Here is a 14,639-nt window from a genome sequence, read left to right as displayed (position 1 = left end):
CAATTTTCTGATAAGGGTCCAAGCAGGAAATGAGTTTGTTTCCCAAAGTTTTATGGCCCTTTAGCTAACTGACCCTAACTCAGAATAAGCCCTTGTAGTTCTCTGTATGTTATCTGTTGTTTGATCCTTACTGCCTGACAATGATGAATGAAGACCTCCCTTGAGGTAATGCTCCCAGAAAAGCAATAAAAGCCTGTCCAGGCAGGGGTCGGGGCCCTCTCTCACTCAGAGTGGCCATGCCGTCCCTTTTTCTTCACAGGACTTCTGCAGTCCGTGTGAATTTGTTCGTCACATCCACAACATACGAACCCCACTGGACGGAGTCCAAATCAGATGTAATCAGTCAGCTGTGAAGAGCTAGGGGTTGGGAGTCAGAAGACCCGCCCTGGCCACTGACTTATCAACAAGGCCGAGATACTATTTGTGTCTCAGTTTCTATAATCTGTAAGAGCAGAAAATAACATGTCTTTCCTCTTTATTGAGGCTCTAGGTTAAGGGACTCAAAGATGGTTTCTCATGAAGGGAAGTGCATTTAGGTAGTTTCTTGGAATTGCAGTAACAAAGGATCATAAAACATAGCAGCTTAAAACAACAGAAATTCATTCTTACATAGTTCTAGAAGGCAAAGGTCTGAAATAAAAGTGTTGGAAGGTTGATGTCTTTCTTTCTTAAATGTGTTTATTGGCTTGAAAGAGAGAGAGACAGACAGACAGATGTTGATTTTGTTGCTCCACTTACTGATGCATTCATTGGTTGTTTCTTGTAAGTACCCTGATCGTAGATCAAACCCACAAACTTGGCATATGGGGATGACGCTCTAACCAACGCTCTACCCAGCCAGGGCTCTAAGCCTTTCTCTAGGTTCTAGGGGATGCTGGCAACTTTTGATGTCCCTTGGCTTGATGCAGCATAATTTGAATCTCTGACTGTTTTCACATGGCCTTCTCTCAGTGTCTCTTAGTGTCTGATCCTCTTTTGTTTCTTATAAGGAGAGTTGCCACTAGATTTAAAGTTTATTCTAATTCAGCATGATCCCACCTCAAGATCCTTACCTTAGTTACATCTGCAGAATAAGGACACATTCTGAGGTTGTGGTTGGACATACCTTTTGGGGCCACAATTCAGCTCTGTGCCATAAGTTATAGTTCTTGGGTGATCTTAAGGATTTACACTGCAGCCGTCCCACCTGGAGCACCAAGAGTTGGTGAGTATTTTGGTGAAAAAATGCAAAAATAGTTGCTACAGTTCTAAGGTCAGATCTGTGGTTTAATCCTTTAAACATAAGTAGCCAGGATACTCTTTTCTGCCAGCATTTTGTTAGCACCTTGAGAAGTTGGCTAAAGGAAATGCTCTTTCTTCCCTCCCTCCCTCTTTCTGTCTCTTGCCCAGTGACCTAGTAGAGGAAGAAACTTGGCTCAGGTCCATCTGGCTCTAGACCCTCTTTCCCTGCAGAAGTGATTGGTGGTTCTTAGCCAGAAATTTTAGATTCCTTTTGGCCCTAAGTAAACTACACTCTTTTATTACTGACCTGAAAGGTTCAAAGTTAAAAAAAAAAGAGGCTTAAAGATTTAAAAAATGAAAAAGCAAACAACTGTAAATGACAACAGAGTTGTGAATCTATTAACTCCACTTTCTTTGCAGTATCCTGTTTTGAATGTTGATGATCACTAGGGAGAATTTCACTTCAGAACCTCACAGATATTTCCCAAACTTCTCCTGCACATGCAGATAATGATGACATTTCCAGGGTGCACTGGGATAAAGAAAGAAGGCTGCCTGTAGCCAGAGCCGAGAGGGAGGAGCAGCAGCACCTCAGCACATGTGGGGTTCTCTTGTGGTGGCCCCTGGTTGGTGCCCTGTCGTGGACAGCCATGCAGCATGGGCCAGCACGATGGTGGGTTTGCCCTTGGCTTAGGTGGACAGATTTGCACATTGTATGACTCAAGAAACAGAGGTTGCCTTACCATTTCCTAATAAAACTGCATCCTCAATAGAGAGTCCTTTCAGGATTTTTCTAGTTTTCAATCTTATAAAACAGGTCAGAATTCAGTTAAGTGGATTGGACTAGACCAATGAACACAAAGCATTCAGTTGATTGGGATTAAAAATAAGAGGAGGGAGACTAGCTAAGGGGATAAGGAGAGTGTCAGTTCAAGCTGGCTGTGGACTTTGTTCAGCTTATATTTTCTGAGACTTGTTTTCTCTGTTTATCAAATCAGCACCTTGCTATCTGTCCTGACTGTGCAATGTGGTTTCTTTCTTGAGACTTAATAAAAGAAAACGAATATGAAAGTCTTGCATAAAAGTTAGAATTATATCATTACTAGTGCGTAAAGTTTAAGATCATTTCAGGGTCATGCAGGTTGCCTGGGTGCCTCTCTTGCTTCATTCTCGTTATCAGCAATTATTTTGTGCAAGATATTATTAATGGTGAGAGGTTCTTGAAGCTCCACCAACATTTCTGGCATTGTAGGGGGTTGCTCAGTATGGAGATAGGCAGATGTGGGGTCCAGCACATGATGCTAGAACTATATACTCTTCTTTCCACGGTAGTACCTGGCACAGTACCTTGTAAACATTCAATATTTAGAATTCTAAAGTTGAAGGGATAGCAGAGGTGCCCTGGCCCGGTGATCTGAAAACTACCTGACAGTGGAAAGACAGGCAGGGTAGCTGAGCTTCTGTCCCACCTCCCGTGACTGGCACAGCTCTACCCCTGTGTGGTTTCGCTTGAATTTTTAAATTCTTTTTTTTAAAGGAGGAGGTGGACTTTCCCTTTCCAGTATCTGTGCACCTTTCACGTCCCACCTTCTCCCCCCCCCAAGTCAATTTCAGCCACTTTTGCTCACAGACGGAACTGGTCACTTCCCACTCTTGAAAGCTGTTTACCAGGTCAGGTCAGGGAGCAGTTTTGTCTGGGCAACTAAAAAAGAGAAACCACTTATCCTCATTCTCAAGAGTCTTGTTAGAAGGGTGGGAAGATATTGTTAAGAGCAAAAAGGCAGCTTTATATACCTGGAACAAAAATAGAGTTTGGGGATAATTGCTCTGCAGCTCATAGTGTGAGATATGCCATGTTTCTTTATTGCACTAACTTAAAATCTCCAACTGCCTGACTGGCGAGACTTCAAACTAATCATTTGCGTGAGTCTTCTTTCATCATTTGGAAGAAGATGAGAACTGCAGATCTCACATGCACTAGGAGAATCAGATCAGATTATTTAGCTTTCTGACTAATAGCTGTACCTGAAAGACTCAAGTCTCTTTCCAAGATGACAGCTCTGGTGGAGGCCTCTACTTGCACCATGTTAAGCCAGGTCCTCCTTGGCCTTCTGGGGATCCATGCAGTCTCCTTCCCCCATCATAGTAAAGATGTATCTCTGCCATGTGTTAAAACAAACTTATTTGGTTTTCTCGGTCTGGTCTGAGTGGGTCTTGTCCATCCTCCTCTGAGACGATCCAGCTTGTCTCTCCTCAGAGGGGCTAGAGTGAGGCCATTGAGCCCCAAGGTCCAATACCAAAGGTGTAGCCATACTTGGTGTGGGAGGGAAGGGACAGTGCCCTTTACCTTCTCTTTGATGATGACTCCATAGCAGCAGGAAGGACTGAAGTCTCCATAACTCATCAATGAATGACAATAGTCACTGGTATTAAAACAAAAACAAAAACACGTTTAAGAAGCAGGGACAAATAATGTTGGTGGAGGAAATGTCACCGACATTTACTGAGATATCAGCCTTGAATGTCCTAGAAATGTCCTTTTTCTCTTAGAAAAATATTAATTCTTCTTAAAATTCTGATCATCTATTAGGATATAGATGGGAAATATAATAACTTGAAGAAAATTTGGACCCAGCATTCTATACATGTCTTGCATTTTTCTTTCTTTATCTGAGTTCTAGGCTTTACTGATGGCTAAAGTTTTGGTATGTTATCTTTTCTGCCAAGGGGAACATCGGAAAGGAGTGAAATGTATGTTGAGTACTTATTGAGTGTCAGGTACTAACTACCAAACAGTTTACATACATTTGTTTATTTAATATTAAGAATAACACTGTGAAGTAGGTATCACCATCCTTTATAGATGAGTCAACTACAGAGATTAAACACATTTTCATCACACAGTTAGTAAGTGATCAAATCCAAGACTTGAATCTAAATCTCTGATTCTTAAGTTCAATGTTCATTCCGTTAACCCATGCAATTAGTAAGGGAAAAGATGGAGGACTTTCTTTCAGTTTAGTAGGATTACTCTATGCAAATATGCAGGTACATAATATTTCAGTAACTGCTAACTGACAAAATCTGGATGGTATAATAACAGGTAAGGAAGGAGGGAGAAAAAGAAAGAGGATTGAGGTGGAAAGATACAAGGAGACATAGATGCACATGCCCACTCCATGTTCTTTTGACCTCAGCCAGCCAACGGGAGGAATGAATGGGGATGAGTCTTTTGAAAGACACTGATTTTAGAAAGGTTCTCAACAATTTTTTCCAATAGTTGTTTGTTGATAAATGTATCTACGGGCAAAAATGTGAATGTAAATTTTGTCTGAATGTTATGTTGCCCCCCCTAAAAAAAAGAAAAAAAGAAAGAAAAAGAAAATTTAGAATGCTTAGTATCGTTCTCCTGTTCAATCATAATGAATTCTTCATTCCAAGTGTATTTTCCCTTGGTAGTAAGTAGTAAACAACACTGATTATAGAAATTAATTCTTTTTGCTCCTTTTCTTACTGCCTGTTATCACTGCTGAACTCTTCCTTTTTTTCCCACCAACCCCCTATATCAACTCAAATCAACAAACCATGTTAAGTACTTACTCAGTACCATGTGCTGTGAAAGGGATGGCACGAGGGATAAAATTCATATTACTCGGGGCCAAACATCTACTTACCACTCTTGACCTAAGGGGAGACCCAATATCCTTTAGTGGGAGATATGTAAATGCTCTGTTCTCAGGGGCGTCTTGGAGTGTTCTGTTTGACTTGGGAATAATTTATGATGCAGAATGCCCTTAACATCTATTTCAAATAGATGTGAATGCATTCAGTATCAAATTAAATTTCTCTCAAGTGGTGGTTGTGGAGCTAGGCAAAATCGGTTCAGAGTAAGTGATAGCCAAGGGGCTTGGCAAAAAGTATAGAAGGTGGGAGACCGAAATGTGGGTGGTGTTTTCTGTGGCAGGCAGAAGGTGCAGGAGAGCTTCTGCAGAGTCAACGCCCGGGTGAAGCAGCAGATCGCACACACGGCAGCTAACGCAGGAATGTTGGAAGCCGTTCCTGGGCATTTCCTCTGCTCCTGGCCTCACTCTTCACATTTGGATGGCATAGTAGTGAAACGGTGGTGGCCAGAATTTTAGGCCCTGAGAAACATTATGGTGATTCGTGTTCCAAGCCATCCTTCCATCTGTGCTAAAATCAGACAAACACTTCACCAAAGATGAGTTATGTAGGCTCCACATCTGCTAAGCATCTGTTAGAAAAATCTCAGGGATGGTCCCTCTTGACCTCACATCAAATCTTTGAGATAAAGAATAGATAAAGGAAGACTACAGGAACACCTATAGATGAAGGTAGAAAATGGGCATCTTCTCTCATACCTGGCCCAGGTGTGGAACAATCTTGTCTGAACAGGCAGTGTAGCACACAGGGTGGATGTAGGGTTCAATGTCAAATGAATCTATGCGTTCAGGCTCTGGTTCTGCCTCTGTCTGTGAGACCTTCCCAGGACCCCTAACCCTCTGGTTTCGATAGTCTCAATTTTCTTCATTTGTAGGGTGAGTTGTCTGAGGATTAGAGAAAAATGTATGAAAAATGCCTGACATAGCAAGTTCTTAGTAAAAGGCACCTATTCATAGCATTATTTTATACATTTTCCAAACAGTGATTTGTCGGTTGCTGCAGCTCTCTCGCTGCGCTAGGACTCTCAGAAGTTCACATAGCTTAGACATTCCGATTTCCATCTACAGAAATGCCAACCCGGATCGTGCCCATGGATAGATACTTGATTCCCCAGTTGCCTTTCCATGAGGAGAGGCCTGAGTTACATTTGTGGCCAATAAACTACGCAATATATTACTATCCTGTAGAAGAAAACTATTTCCATGACAGAAATGGGATTAAGGTTACAACCCTGAAATTTGAGAAAGTAAAAGGAAATTTTCTCTGTGCTCATATTCAGCACGGAGTGTGTCGTCTCAGCCAGTGGTCCGTGGCCGGCTGGGACAGCATCTCGGAGAGAGTGTGGAGAAAGCTTCGTCGGCAAGGTGCTATCAGGGGTGACTGGGCTACATCAACAGTCTGAGAAACATTGATGTGTAAATCAGAGAGAAACCGTTTAACTATGAGCCTCATGTTTGCTTTATGATGCCTCTGACTTTGAAATGAGAAAGCTGACACTGTATGGGGCGCTCCCTGTAAGCGTGGGAAACCACAGGCTTCAGAGAGCTTGGGACTTCCAAATATTTGGGTTTATTTTTCCACAGACTGATTAAGTCCTAGCTCTAATTCGCATACTCACTCTACTACAGTTTTATTACTGACTGTGCTCTGGGCGCTCATTAAACATAATGCACACGCACATACAACATCAACAATAACAACCCAAACCATGGCTTGTACAGTTAATAGGAACCAAATGTCCCAGTAGCTGGCAACTCCACATATCAGATGTTTTTCTTTTTCCTGCTGATTTAAGAATCTCTCTCCCGAGCTAATTTTCTTCTCTCTTCACTTCAGGCCCCAAATGTCTATAGCCTAAAGGTCTTTTGTCAACCACACCTAAAGATTTCCGTCTCCTCCAGGGTGAACTTGCCTGCCTTGTTTCATTACTTGCACTGCATTCTTCACAGAAGGGGACTTTGACCTTCTGAAATTCCTGCTGGAGATTAAATACCAAACCCAGCAGTCCATAAGAGAGTTAACAGACAGTTTCAGTACACACAGCAAGACCTTGAAGAAGGGTCAAATAATTAACTCACGGGAAAATGTGGATCGGATGGTGAAATGCAGGATGTAACTCACATTCTAATCAGCTTTAGCACTAGGGGTTACCGAGCCCTAGGTAGGGAGCAACAGTCCTGCTCTCGGTGAGCGGGAGACCCCAAGGTTAAGCTTTTTCTGCAAAGCACATACATGTCATTGATTCCTTCTTTATGGAGCTTTTAGGTGCTCCGGTCCCACTTTAGACAGCCTTGCTCCTAGCCCTCCTCTACAATATATCTATTTGGTCTTACAGCGTGACTATCAGAACTATTGTCTCTTTCCTTCTCCTCTCTTTTGCATTTTCACATCTCGGTTTTAGGCTTTTGAAGAAGTTTAAAATATTACCCGGCTGGTCAGTAAGATGGAAGTTAATAAGAAACCTACTGAGTACATGAGGTATATATCTCATAACTCTCCTGGGTTTTGAAGATTCTGAGTCAGAAAGTAAGGGAGCCAGGAATATAGTTGAAAATTTTATGTCCTTCCTTCAGCAAGAACATCTGGCAACAAATATTTATTGTTTTGTAATTGAAGAGAGATTTTAAGTTACTAAACTTTCTGAAAAATCTGTGATTTGATTGAAGATGTTTTGTACAATTGTCTCTTGATAATTAAGATTTCTCCCTTGGTTCCTTCTTTCTGTTGCCTGCCTCTCAGTTACCATTGTAACTTACTCCCTGATACCAGCTGGGGAGGGTCCCAGAGAGAAGGAGAGAGAAAATATGACTCTGCCTTCTTCCTATTTTGGAATCTGTTGACATCATCATGGCAATAGGAGACTAAAATTCTGGGTAAAATGTGTTTAGGGTTATGTATTCAGGTAGCAGAGTGGAATAGTCAAGACCAGCCTAGAAAAATGTAGACTTGAATTACTTTAACTAATTAACTAACCTTATATAACCTTGGGCAAATTCATTACACTCTCAGCTGTACTTTTCTCGTTTGCAAAATGTGCATAATATTAATTTCATAAGATTGTTAAGGAATTCAGTTAGCGAATGTATGAAAAGTCTTTAGTGATGTTCCCAACCTAGACGAACATTTGCTGAGTTATTTGTATTGTTATGCTCTGCAATGGCCGCGCATTCGCTGCATACAGAACACTGGTGGCTCCGGGCAATCGCTCCCCATGCTCCAGACTTTATGTTCAGCACGGCAGGATACCTGTAAGAACTTCTTTCTTGGGGGGCGGGGTGGATATATTCCCTTTTCTTGGTTCAGAGAGGCAGCAGGCTGTGTGGCATGGATGCCTGAGTTGGTGGGCGCAATCCATAGTTTTCTGCCATCAGAGACAGCAAAACTTCAGTAACGGGATGAAAGCAGTTTCAGACCGAATGGACAGATTCATTTGTAAATAATTCGCTTATAACTAATCACCAATGTCCAGGAATTTGGGGAACTCAGTTGCTTTTTCAGGGTGCATTTGGCACCTCTTACAGGAAAAACACAAAAGAGAAAGTTTTCAAAATTTCTGCAGTTTCTCAGAAACCTAAGCATTTCAGATTGTCCTAAACTCTTCCACAACCTACTGTGGGGGCATTTGAAATATCCAGAATGAGGTAGTGTTCACCTGATTTTTTTTTTTTCTAATTTGACCATTTTGGTTCAATCACTGTCACTGCCTTTATATTCAGGTTTCTCCTAGGTCCCAAGAACAGGTTTTCAGTCAGCCTCACATGAGAAAGTAGCTAGGAATCATTGCAAGACTGCCTAGCTTACCTGGCGGTGGTCACCTATTTGACTAGGATGGGGCTGTTCCAGACCTTTCTCAAAAAGTGGTCTCAAAAGACCCTCTGAAAGTACTAAGGAGTGGGAGCAAGAGACTTAGAAATCTGTTTCCAGAAACTCTGGAATCAGCTCACTTTGTGTCTTGACTGCAGCCTAATCAGAGCCAGGAGGTTGGTGATAGCAGCACCCCCTCCCTGTGCTGTGCAGTCCACTGAAGTCTTCCTCCTAACAACGGCTCTGAGAGGTTTCCTGGGCGAACTCGCACTAATAATAGCAAAAATATACTGAGCACTTGCCGGGGGCTAGAGCTGATGTTAGGCACTTCAGTGCTCATCTCAACCCTGTGAGGTAACACTATTCTACTATTTGAAGGTCAGACAGAGGATAAGAGGGACCGAGTTACTCACTGCGTGGCAGAGATGGGGTTTGAACTGGGGCAGGCTGTGCCTCTGACCAGCACGCAGGATGCTTCGCAGGCTCTAGGAAGTGGGAGCCTTGGCGAGACTGGCACCAAACTCCAGATTTCTCATCCCCCCACTAGTCCTCTTCCTGATACATGGTGCTGAAGGCACTTTATATTGTGGCTTATTAAACTTTAAGCAGCTTAGGAAACCGCTCAGTTTTGTTTACATGCAGCTGGGAGTGATCATCTTGGTAAGCGCCTGCTCGTCAGCACACCTAGCCAGTGAGGCAGCACTAGCTCCCTCCTCTCCCTGTCTCCTCTCGAAGCATCATAACTCTGGCTGCCCATTAGAGGCTCAAGGCAGCTTTAGATAAATGATGAGGCCCATTGCCAATGAAGTGAATAAAGGTCCGTGGGGGTGGGGCCAGGAACAAGTATTTTCTCAAAGCTCCCAGGTGAGTCCCGTGGCCCTCATGGCTGGAAACTGCTCACGTAAGTGAAAAAGGTGTAAGTTCTGAAAGCTGCGGGATGGAAAGTCAGCCTCCCCCAGTGGGGCTCCTTTAAATCTCTTGCTTAGGGCTCCTGGCCCTGGCTGCACATTAGAATCAACTGGGAAGTTAAAATACACCCATGTCGGGCACCAACCCTCAGGGAACCTGACTTAACACAAGTGAGCCAGGCTTGGGCACCGGCATTTTTAAAGGCCTCCCAATGATGCTTCTGTGCATCCAGGGTCTAGAACCCCTGGGCTCGCCCTGCCCTTGAGCCAGCCCATGGGACACGGGACCCAGGTTGGTCTTCCCGTGGGCGCTCCTCCTCCTCTTCAAATGTGGGTCCCTTGAGCTATGTTCAAAGGGCCTCCCAGGGCTGTTATTTTTCTGTGGAGTGCCCTGTGTTAGTCTCCGTGGCAGGGCCCAGAGGAGCTCCAAGTCCACAGACAGATCCCAATTCCTAAAAGATTCTCATCTTATCAGCAATCTTCCTGCCTGCCTGCACAGAACAGCTCTCTCGCCTAAAGTTTCTCTCTCTCTCTCTCTCTCTCTCTCTCTCTGTCTCAATTCAAGGTTTGTGGCAGTCATTAAAATATCTCGGAGGCAGAAGCTGGCTTTGATAGACTGTCAGCAGAGTTGAAAACTGTAATTTCTAAAAAAAAAATTTTAACTCTCCCTTTTCTGGTCTATCCTCCGCCCCCACTGGCAGGCTTGGGGACTGAGGATTCGCACAGAGCGCTTTGCTGGCCTCGGGCCCAGCCGCCCTCCCCTCCTCCCGCCCCACAAATTAATGGAGTGCTGCTGAGAGACCCGGGTGCCTCTCTTTGGCCTCTCTGCCATCACAGCCTGGCAGCTTCAAAGCTCTCACCATCCTGTTTCCGGCTTCCCCTGAGCCGTGCGGCCGGATTCCGCCGCACAGGTCAAAAGTGCAGCCTCGGCGCTGCGGGCAGGAGCTCGGCGGCAGTGACCAGAGGCTCACAGCGCCGCCTCCACCCCTCCCCCAAACCAATCCTTCCTGGGAAAGATAAGGCTTCTTCTCAGTACCCGCATCCCCTTCCTCTGCTTCCCGTTTCCTTTTATCCAGACTCAGGCGGCCCTTTGTGAGGGGGGGATGTAGGGTTTTGCACAAATATTTAATCTTTTCCAACCTGCCCTCTCTGCACTGCCTGTCAGTTCCTGGGTTGAAACCGCTCTGTTTGCTTTAGCTAGTAACAGGATACTGTTTTGAAAAGTGATGCAGAAGTCAGATTACTTATGAATCTGGGCTTTATTTTTGCATGAATGCTTTTCAAGGCAGCTATAGATTTATTTTTTCTTCCTCGCTAAGAATTATGTTGCCAGTGGGGGTGTGGTGGCCAGTACCCGGGAAAGTCTAGAGACTGCTTTTACTTTTTACCATAGGCTGGGAATCTCTGCAGCAGAGACACAGCCCAACAAACTGAGCCACAGATTCATTAGCACAGATTGTCTTTCAGACAAGATCGTCCCCTTCTTTTTCAGAAATGTCATTATTTCACATAAAATGTAGTTCATCCTGTTGAAGCATCTGCAGGATCCGTTAGAAATCACGTTAAACCTACTGGAGAAAGAAAATGTAGAAACTGAATGGTAACAACCCATTTTTATTAAAAGCCTAGTTTGTGCCGAGTGCTCCTGATATCGATGCCACCCCTCACCACCGTGGTGCACGGCAGACAAGTATTCCCACTTCACAGGCCGAGAGACGGCATGGTGACCGTGTGGCCTGGCTTTGTCAGGGCAGGGCCGACTTTCAATATTTTCCTTCAACGTCAGACCGAATGGCACGTAACAGATCCTGACTGTTTAGAACATGTGGCTCCAGCATATTTCTTGCCTGAAGTCGTCATCCCTAAAGAAGTCAAGGAGTCTATGAAAAGATGGACCCCGTGAGAATCACGTACTGAGAGCTTTGGTTGAAGTTTGGAGGAGAGTAAGCAGTGAGAAAAGAAAGCCCTTTGCAAAAATTGGCCTAGAGTCCCAGGTCTGAAAATGCTGCTGGTTAAACCAAAAATGCAATGATAGGGGAAAGAGGAAATGAATTATGAGACAGTATAGTAACTATTATGGTGTTCCTATGTGTGGTATTTTTGAAAATATTAATTGGGGGGAAATTTCATGGTATACTAAGTAAAAAGATCAGGTTACAAAATTCAAAATTATGATCCCAGTTATGTACAAAAATAGAAAAGAACTGGAAGAAAGACTAAAAGTAGCAGTTATCATTGAGTGCTGGGAATACTTTCATAGTTTTGAAAAGTATTTTCCTTATGTTCCATATGAATATGTATTTTTATTATAATCAGAGCCCCACTGATAGGGTTATGAAAACAAAGGAAAGGAAAACGCTACCGCTCAGTATGCCATGTTTCATCTGAGTTGTACATCAGGAAGGAGGCCCCGGTGGTAAAATTGTTCAAATTGTGCCCTCATGTAAGAAAATATGTTCTTTGTCTTCTTTCTCCCTTTCCCTCTCTTGAAAGACTGTGCTTATTAGCGTCTGACCTTCTGTTTCCCCACTCTCCGCTCCTACAGAAGGATCCACTTAAGTAGATGTGATTTAGAGCCGTTTGCGAATATCTCTTTCCCATTCTCCTATGCTGAGGAACTAACTAGTTATGAGAGGGAAGGTGAGTGAGGGGCAGGGGGAGTCACCTATCCAAGTCACAGTGCTGGGTAGCTGTCTCCAATGCCCAAAGGAAGCCCACTGTGGTCCAAATGCTTCTGCTACAGTCAGGGTTCCTCCTGGCTCCTAAGCTCCCCCAGTCAACGGCTCCTTTGCAAGCTGGTTGTGTGACTTTGCATCGCCTGGCACCACGGCACATTCAGAACTGCTGGCAGCTTGAAGCTCCCAGGAACAGTGCGCCCTCCGTCTGGAGGTACTGAGGAGGAAACGTGGGGCCTGAAAACCCTGCGCGAATGAACGGGGGAGTAGGTCTGTCGGTAGTGACCTTGTGGCCTAAGTCAGAAGAAATAATTTTCATATTTAAAATTTTTAAGTTAAAAACTGTACATTTTTCTATCTGGAAAAGTTTCAAGTTTTAGAAGTCTAAAGTATTTTTCCACACATTATGGGAGGGCAGAGGAAATAATTTTCAGTCTCCTAATGAAATCATTGTTTTAATTCACCTTGAGGAGATTACATTTGCATGAGAGCATTTCCTACTCTTTACTCCTAGATCTTCCAGGGGCCCTACTTAGAGTTTGTATATTTCAGGTACTCAAGGAAGTAGGTGATGAACACAGGTGAGGGGCTCAGGCACCCCCTCTTTCTAAACAACTAGGAAACTGTTCTTTCCCTAAGTCCTGAAGATTCCCATGGGGAATCCATGGGGTGGAGGGTCCCCCTGGAATTCCCCACTTTGGTACTGTGGGTCATGGGGAGAGAGTTACCCTTTCTGTATCTCGGTGTCTTCCATATAAAATGAAGATTACATTACATCATGTCCCAAGGTGCTTGTGAGGAGCGTCTGAAATATTGGATGTGAACCTGATTTGAAAGTAAAAACATTCCAAATACAGATTGTGGAAGACAGAGAAGTAAATGACATGGCCAGGTCTCCAGGAGCTTACAGACCAGGTGAGATCACCGACTCCTGATGATGTCATTGTGTGGGACACACCCCGCTATTAGGAAAGACCACAGAGGAAAGCCAGGAGGTTGTAGCAGAGACCCTTCACCTGGGCTCAGTGGGGCTTGAGTGGGCTATGGGAAAGCGGCACTGTCTCCCAGGTTTGGGAAAACCAGGAGCAAATACACCCCAAGGGAAATGGTTTATTGGGTTCAGGAGGCATCAGGAAAAAATGATGGACCTGACAGCAAGTGTTAAGCAATAACAGGGTCCAAGCTGAGAAGCTGGGGAGAGGGTCCTCAAGGTCAGGCTGAGCTGTGTCCCCAAAGGAAGAAAGTGCCCACGTAGCAGATCTCTACAACTTGCTATGTAACTGCCTGCTCAGTGCATTTGATAAGCTGCTGAGAAGGCGGTTGAAAGGATAAACTTAAAATCTATTTCTAATGTCTTGGAAACAAAAGGGAATGTAAAGCTTAGTTGTTGTTTTAATATACTTTTACTAAATAAAGGTAACTCAGGAGTCAGAGTACTATTTTCCTGTTGAATTTCTGAGGGCATTAATTGTGGAAAATTAAGTGAGAAAATGCATTTTTCTCCTAAATTATTATTTATGGGAATACTAACTCAATAAAACATTTGAAGAGAGAAAGCATGAGTAGGATCGCATGCTTAGAAAGATTTTGAATTTTGCAAAAATATAGAGCAATGAAATTGTAGGGCAGGACAATTTCCCTTCACCTTGAATTTCAAAGTATTTCTTTTGGGAATTGGTTTTTGTTTTATTTTTAATCTTTCCCCTAGTATTTAAACAGCTGGTGCTGGGTCCTATGCCAACCCAGGTCATTAACAAGGTACCACTGTTTTTAAAAATTTTTTCAATTACAACTGACACACAATATTATACGTATCAGTTTTGGGTATACACCCCAGTGATTAGACATTGCACAAGATACCGAGTGATCATCCCGATAAATCTCATGCCCGTCTAACACCCTATGAAGCGGGAGGTTTGGTTAAGAATGGGGACTACAGGGCAGAGGAGTGGGACAATAATAGTGAGAAAGGCATATTGATGGACTTCTATAAGCACAGAATATTGATTTACTGTAGTTTAGTAAATTCTACATTTTCCAAATTTTCTTCAGTTCTGCATGCATTTCGAAAGCTCTTTTCCCATGGTTTGTAGTGCCTGTTCAGATGTCACAGGATTCTGTTTGTTTAGACATATATGAAATGTGTATATTTTTTGGCAAGAAGCAGTTCAAATGTTTTATAGCCTATGCCTGTAAGTGAAGCCTGTGGATGCGACATGAGCCAACAGTTGAGCGCAGGCAGTTGGCAACCGCAGAGTATTCGTGGGTCATTTAGGAGCTATCACAAAGCCCATCGGTCTGATCAGTGGGGACTCTCTTCGAAGTGGGAAACTTCTTTGTAGACATAACC

General features: G+C 43.6%; 1 long non-coding RNA gene across 1 annotated transcript; it reads right to left on the bottom strand.

Annotated features, from left to right (window-relative positions):
* Positions 1-2,502: 2,502 nt before the first annotated feature.
* Positions 2,503-9,215, bottom strand: LOC123478015 (uncharacterized). The gene is made up of 3 exons (XR_006653113.2): positions 9,120-9,215; positions 5,601-5,786; positions 2,503-3,644 (listed from the first exon to the last, which is right to left on the bottom strand). It is a non-coding gene; the product is annotated as an uncharacterized lncRNA (long non-coding RNA).
* Positions 9,216-14,639: the final 5,424 nt, after the last annotated feature.

The sequence above is a fragment of the Desmodus rotundus genome, chromosome 4, assembly GCF_022682495.2.
Source record: "Desmodus rotundus isolate HL8 chromosome 4, HLdesRot8A.1, whole genome shotgun sequence".
In the NCBI taxonomy this organism is placed as follows: Eukaryota; Metazoa; Chordata; class Mammalia; order Chiroptera; family Phyllostomidae; genus Desmodus; species Desmodus rotundus.
This window is presented reverse-complemented; position numbering and strand designations above follow the sequence as displayed.